The sequence below is a fragment of the Alexandromys fortis genome, unplaced genomic scaffold, assembly GCF_014885135.2.
Source record: "Alexandromys fortis isolate MF-2015 unplaced genomic scaffold, M_Fortis_MF-2015_v1.1 scaffold_16, whole genome shotgun sequence".
Taxonomy (NCBI): Eukaryota; Metazoa; Chordata; class Mammalia; order Rodentia; family Cricetidae; genus Alexandromys; species Alexandromys fortis.
The window spans coordinates 13800148-13806284 of record NW_026067893.1 but is presented as its reverse complement, the minus strand read 5'-3'; positions in this window follow the sequence as shown (position 1 = coordinate 13806284).

The window sequence follows — 6137 nt, the reverse complement described above, 5'->3', positions numbered from 1 at the left end:
AAAAAAAAAAAAATACAAGTGGGGGAGGCTGGAGAGATAGTTCAGAGGTCAAGAGCACTGGCGGTTCTTCCAGAGGAAACGGGTTCAATTCCCTACAACCATATGGTGCCTCACAACCATCTGTAATGACATCTGGTGTCCTCTTTTGGCATGAAGGCATACACGGGGGCAGAACACTGTACATAACTGATAAATCTTTAAACAAAAGAATACAGGTCGGCCTAAAGGAAGGAATAGATGACCTGGGCAGTGTTAGGGTCAGTGCAGCAGCTAAGCCAGAAGCATCTTGGGTGATGGAGATAGAAGGAAATGATCATCAAGTCCTACTCAGGGCTTCAGGTCCCCAAGTCAGAAGGGAAGACAGGAAAGCCTGTGTCAGTGAAGATCCAGGACAGGTGCGCATCTGCCGGAGTGGGAGCTGTAGGTTGACCCAAGAGTGCCAAAGATTGATCCCCCCCACCCCCACCCACACCCACACCTCTGTCTGCTAAGTGCTGTAATCCCAGGCCCCAGCCTGACTTCTGTCTTGTTCTGGAGGTTTTTTTTTTTGCTTTGTTTTGATTTTGCTTTTGTGAGTTTCTTTTTTAACATTTATTTATTTTGTGGATGTTAGTATGGGGGCACCCAGGCGAGGGTATGGAGGTCAGAGAACAACTTGGACAGCTTGCCAAAGTTGAGGCTCTCCTTCCACTATGTGGGTTCTGGAATCCAGTGCAGATCATCAGGCTTGGCAGCAGGCGCCTTACCTGATAAGCCATTCCCCAGTCCAATTCTTGGTGTTTTTCAAATATTCATTTCTTTCTGTTTTATGTGTATGAGTATTTGACTTGCATGTATGTCTGTGCACCACGTGTCTGATGCCTTTGGTGTTCACGGGAGGGAGTTGGGTTCTCAGGACCTGGAGTTTTGGAGGATATACCCACCTAACATGGGTGCTGGGAACTGAACCCAGGACCTCTGGAGAGCAGAGGAAGCTCTTATCTGAGGAGCCACCTCTCCAATCCCAAGATTTTTTCTTTTAGTGGATATCTTAAAACAGTGTGTGTGCGTGTGTGTGTGTGTGTGTGTGTGTGTGTGTGTGTGTGTGTGTACGTGTATTCAAATGACCTCAGGCCAGAAGAGCTCTTGAGATTCCCTGGAGCTGGAGTTATTAGATGATTGTGAGCTTCTAGACACGCAACTCAGATTCTCTGCAAGAACAGCAACATTCTTAGTTACTGAGCCATCTCTTGCTTTGTTGCCCAGGCTAGCCTGGAACTCACTGTACAGTCAAGGTTGACTTCAAATTTAGGGGTGTTCTAGTCTCAGCCTCTCCAGAAGGAGCAGGACTTCAGCGTCTATAGGCAGGAGCCACCATGCAGGGCTTCAGCATCTTCTTAGGCACTGGCTCCCCCTGCTGGGCTTCCTTGTCACTGCCAGCTTCACTCATCAAATGTACACAAGGAAGCCTTTAAAAAAGGTAGCAAAATCAAGGTTCTACAGGCCAAGAGAGAAGAAGAAAGGATGTTAGAAAAAAAAAAACTCAGAAAGTAGAGTCATGGCAAGAGGAGAGGGTCCTAGAATTGAACCCAAAGGTGAAGTCAGAGGAAAATGAAACTGAGCCCCAGAATTTTCTTCGGGATTGAAACCAAGTTGACCATTCAGTTGTTTTGAAGGGGCAGAGTAAGGTCTTATTTTCTATGAACTTAAAACACAAGAATGTCAGACTTTGTTTTTAAAATTAAGATAATCTCATGTTTTTGTTTGTGTTTTTGCTTTTTATTTTTTGGGACAGGGTTTCTCTGCAGTTTTGGAATTCACTATGTAGACCAGGCTGGTCTGGAATTCACAGGGCTCGGCCTGCCTCTGCCTCCCCAGTGCTGGGATTAAGGGCGTGCGCCACCACTGCTCGGCCTATCTTTCTCTTCTTTCTCTCTCCCTTCTCTTGTGTATATGTGTACGAGTGTGTGGAGGTGAGAAGACCATGTTGGGTATCTGACTCTATTGTTCTCCACCTTATTTTATATATGTTTATGTTTATTATTTGTTTTTTGTTTGTTTGTTTGTTTGTTTTCGAGACAGGGTTTCTCTGTGATTTTGGAGCCTGTCCTGGAACTAGCTCTTGTAGACCAAACTGGCCTCGAACTCACAGGGATCCGCCTGTCTCTGCCTCCCAAGTGCTGGGATTAAAAGCTTGTGTAGCCACCACCTCATCCCTTGAGTGGAGGTCAAGGACAATCTATAGCAGTTGATTCTCACCTCCAATTACAAGAGTCTGCAGAGTCCAACTCAGACCAGACACCTGCTAGTTACCTCGCCGAGCTACCTTTCTCTCTTTTCTTTTTTTTTTAAATTTTGTTTTTTGTTTTTTTGAGACAGGGTTTCTCTGTAGCTTTGGAGCCTGTTCTGAAACTCCCTCTGTAGACCAGGCTAGCCTCGAATTCACAGGGATCCGCCTGTCTCTGCCTCCCAAGTGCTCAGATTAAAAGCATGTGTCGCCACCACCCAAGTGAGACACCCTTTCTAAAAAAAAAAAATAAAATAAAAATGAAAAATAAGGCTGGATGGTGGTGGCACACACCTTGTTAGTGAACTCTGTGAGTTCACTAACAGCCTGGTCTACAAGAGCTAGTTCCAGGACAGGCTCCAAAGCTACAGAGAAACCCTGTCTTGAAAAGCAACAAAAAAATAAAAATAAAAATGGTTCTCTCACTGAACCTGGAGCTTACTAATCAGACTGGCTGATCATAGAGCTTGGGTATCTGCCTATCTCTGCCCCTGGGCGTCTACACTGTCCAGGGACATGGACAATAAGGACCTGAATTTAGGTCCTTATTATAGAGCAGCCACCCTAGCACCAGAAACAGTGTTTTTTTCTTTTAGTTTTTTACTTAAAGATGTATTTATTTTTATTGTATGTATATGTGTGAGTGCCCGCATATATACATGTGTACTGCATGCATGCTGGTGCCCCTCAAGAGCAGAAGAGGATATGGATGCCCTAGAACTGGAGTCACGGGGGCTGGGATAGCAAGTTAGCCATCTCTCCAACCCCAGGGCCTGATCTTTCTTCCTCTACCTGCGAAGGACTAGAATTGCAGTCCTGGGCCACCAAACTCCTGGAAGGGTTTTGTTTTTTGGTTGGTTAGGGTTTTTGAGTCAGGATCTCACTATGTATCCTTGGCTGTCTGGAGCTTGCTAAAAAGACCAAGTTGGGATTAAAGGAGTTCATCGCTATGCTTGGCACATTTTTGTTGTTTTGTTTTTTCAAGGTAGTTTCTTTGTAGTCTGAACTGTCCAGGCTGTCCTGGAACGCACTCTGTAGACCAGGGTGGCTTTGAACTCACAGAGATGTGCCTACCTCTCTCTTTTGAATACTGGGATTAAAGGCATATGCCACTACTACCTGGCAGTTTTTGTTGCTTGAAACAAGTGTCTTGCTGTGTATTCCAGACTGGCCATGAATTTTTAGCAATCATGCTGCCTCAGCCTCCCAAGGGCTGGCCAGACCCTTCCGACTACTATCTTTCACCCTTTTTAAAGTGTTGTTTTCGGATTGGAGATGGCTCAGAGGTTAAGAGCACTGAGTTCCAGAGGTTCTGAGTTCAATTCCCAGCAACCACAGGGTGGCTCACAACCATCTATAATGAGATCTGGTGCCCTCTTCTGGCATGAAGGCATACATGCACGCAGAACTTTTATTTAGAAATATTTTTTTTATTTAGAAATATTTATAAATAAAGTGTTATTTTATTTTTAAACATGTGTTTGTGTGTGCCACACGTGTATGGGTATCTGTGGAAGCCAAAGGAGGCAGATCTCCTGGAGCTGGAGTTAGAGGCAGTTGTGAGCTGCTTGATGTGGGTGCAGGAAATTGAACTTGGATTCTTCTGGAATAATACACACTCAAGCACTGACTCATCTCTCCAGCCCTTGACTACTGATTCTTAATCCAGCTCAGTCCAGGGTCCCAGCATGAGTTTTGATACCCATGAAGAACAATCCTCATGCTGATCACAAAGTCTGGAGAAAATACACTGACGAACAGCAGCCTGAGAGCCCCACCCTCTTGGTTCCGCATGGACTGTCCACCTCACTCAACAAGTTGGGCTGGATTTTCTGATGGGCACCCATCCATACACGGAATATAGCAAGAGGTTGGGAAAGTCTGAGGGAAGGTTTCCTGACCAGAAATGAGCCCTTCTGAGAAGGGACAGAAATGAGACTGGGTAAGCCAATCTCTGGGGTCAGGATACTCAGAATCTGAGGAGCCTATCTGGGTGGACCGAGATGCCCTGAGATTCTGGAGACAAGGCTCAGAGAGAAAGTTCTAGATGAAGGCAAGTTAAGTCCTTAGTGTGACACCATGACTAACCTCAGGGGGTCTGAAGCTGGAAGGAGTTCAAGAGTTTGAGGCTAGTCTAGACTAGTAGTGATATCTTGTCTACAACTCCTGGGCGGGGTGGTGGTACCTGCCTTTAATCCCAGCACTGGGAGGCAGAGGCAGGCGGATCTTTATGAGTTTGAGGCCAGTTTGGTGTACAAAGTGAGTTCCAAGACAGGTTCCAACGCTACACAGAGAAACACTGTCTCAGAAAAAAACCCAAAAAACAAGAAACACAAAACAGGGCAGGCTCACTGGGTAAAGGTGATTCCACAGTAGAATAAGAAAGCCAACTCCCACAGGTTGTTTGTGACCTCCTTGAATCTTGAATGCCCGTGTGTGTATGGGGGTGAATGGGTGTACGCACCCCCCCCAAGATGGATAAACATAATTAAACGAATAATAACAAAACCAGTGGTGGTCCATGGTAACACCAGTGGTAGCATTCAGTCAGGAAGGGGAAGTGTGAAGACTAAGAGTTCAAGGTCAACCTCCTAATGCAAAGAGCCACGGCCTCCTCTACCTGAGACTGACTTAAACAGTCTCTCTGGGCCTGAAGGACAGACTTAGAGAAGGGATATAGGCCAGGCATAGTAATATCTATTGGTAATCTTAGCCATTCAGAAGGCTGAGGCAAGAAGATCACCATGAGCTCAAACCCAGCCCGGGCTGGGCTGCATAATGAATAGTGAGTTCCACGCCAGTGTGGACTACAGTGTGAACAGAGCTAGTTCCAGGACAGGCTCCAAAGCCACAGAGAAACCCTGTCTCGAAAAACCAAAAAAAAAAAAAAAAAAAAAACTAAGAGGGGCTGGAGAGATGGCTCAGAGGTTTCAGAGGTTAAGAGCATTGCCAGCTCTTCCAAAGGTCCTGAGTTCAATTCCCAGCAACCACATGGTGGCTCACAACCATCTGTAATGAGGTCCCGGTGCCCTCTTCTGGCCTTCAGGCATACACATAGATAGAATATTGTGTACATAATAAATAAATGAATAAATAAATAAATATTTTAAAATTAAAAAAAAAAACATAAGAGAACGTCGGAACTCTGAGAATTCAAGACCAGCCTGGTCTACAAGAGCTAGTTCCAGGACAGGCTCCAAAACCACAGAGAAACCCTGTCTCGGAAAAAAAAAAAAATACAAGTGGGGGAGGCTGGAGAGATAGTTCAGAGGTCAAGAGCACTGGCGGTTCTTCCAGAGGAAACGGGTTCAATTCCCTACAACCATATGGTGCCTCACAACCATCTGTAATGACATCTGGTGTCCTCTTTTGGCATGAAGGCATACACGGGGGCAGAACACTGTACATAACTGATAAATCTTTAAACAAAAGAATACAGGTCGGCCTAAAGGAAGGAATAGATGACCTGGGCAGTGTTAGGGTCAGTGCAGCAGCTAAGCCAGAAGCATCTTGGGTGATGGAGATAGAAGGAAATGATCATCAAGTCCTACTCAGGGCTTCAGGTCCCCAAGTCAGAAGGGAAGACAGGAAAGCCTGTGTCAGTGAAGATCCAGGACAGGTGCGCATCTGCCGGAGTGGGAGCTGTAGGTTGACCCAAGAGTGCCAAAGATTGATCCCCCCCACCCCCACCCACACCCACACCTCTGTCTGCTAAGTGCTGTAATCCCAGGCCCCAGCCTGACTTCTGTCTTGTTCTGGAGGTTTTTTTTTTTGCTTTGTTTTGATTTTGCTTTTGTGAGTTTCTTTTTTAACATTTATTTATTTTGTGGATGTTAGTATGGGGGCACCCAGGCGAGGGTATGGAGGTCAG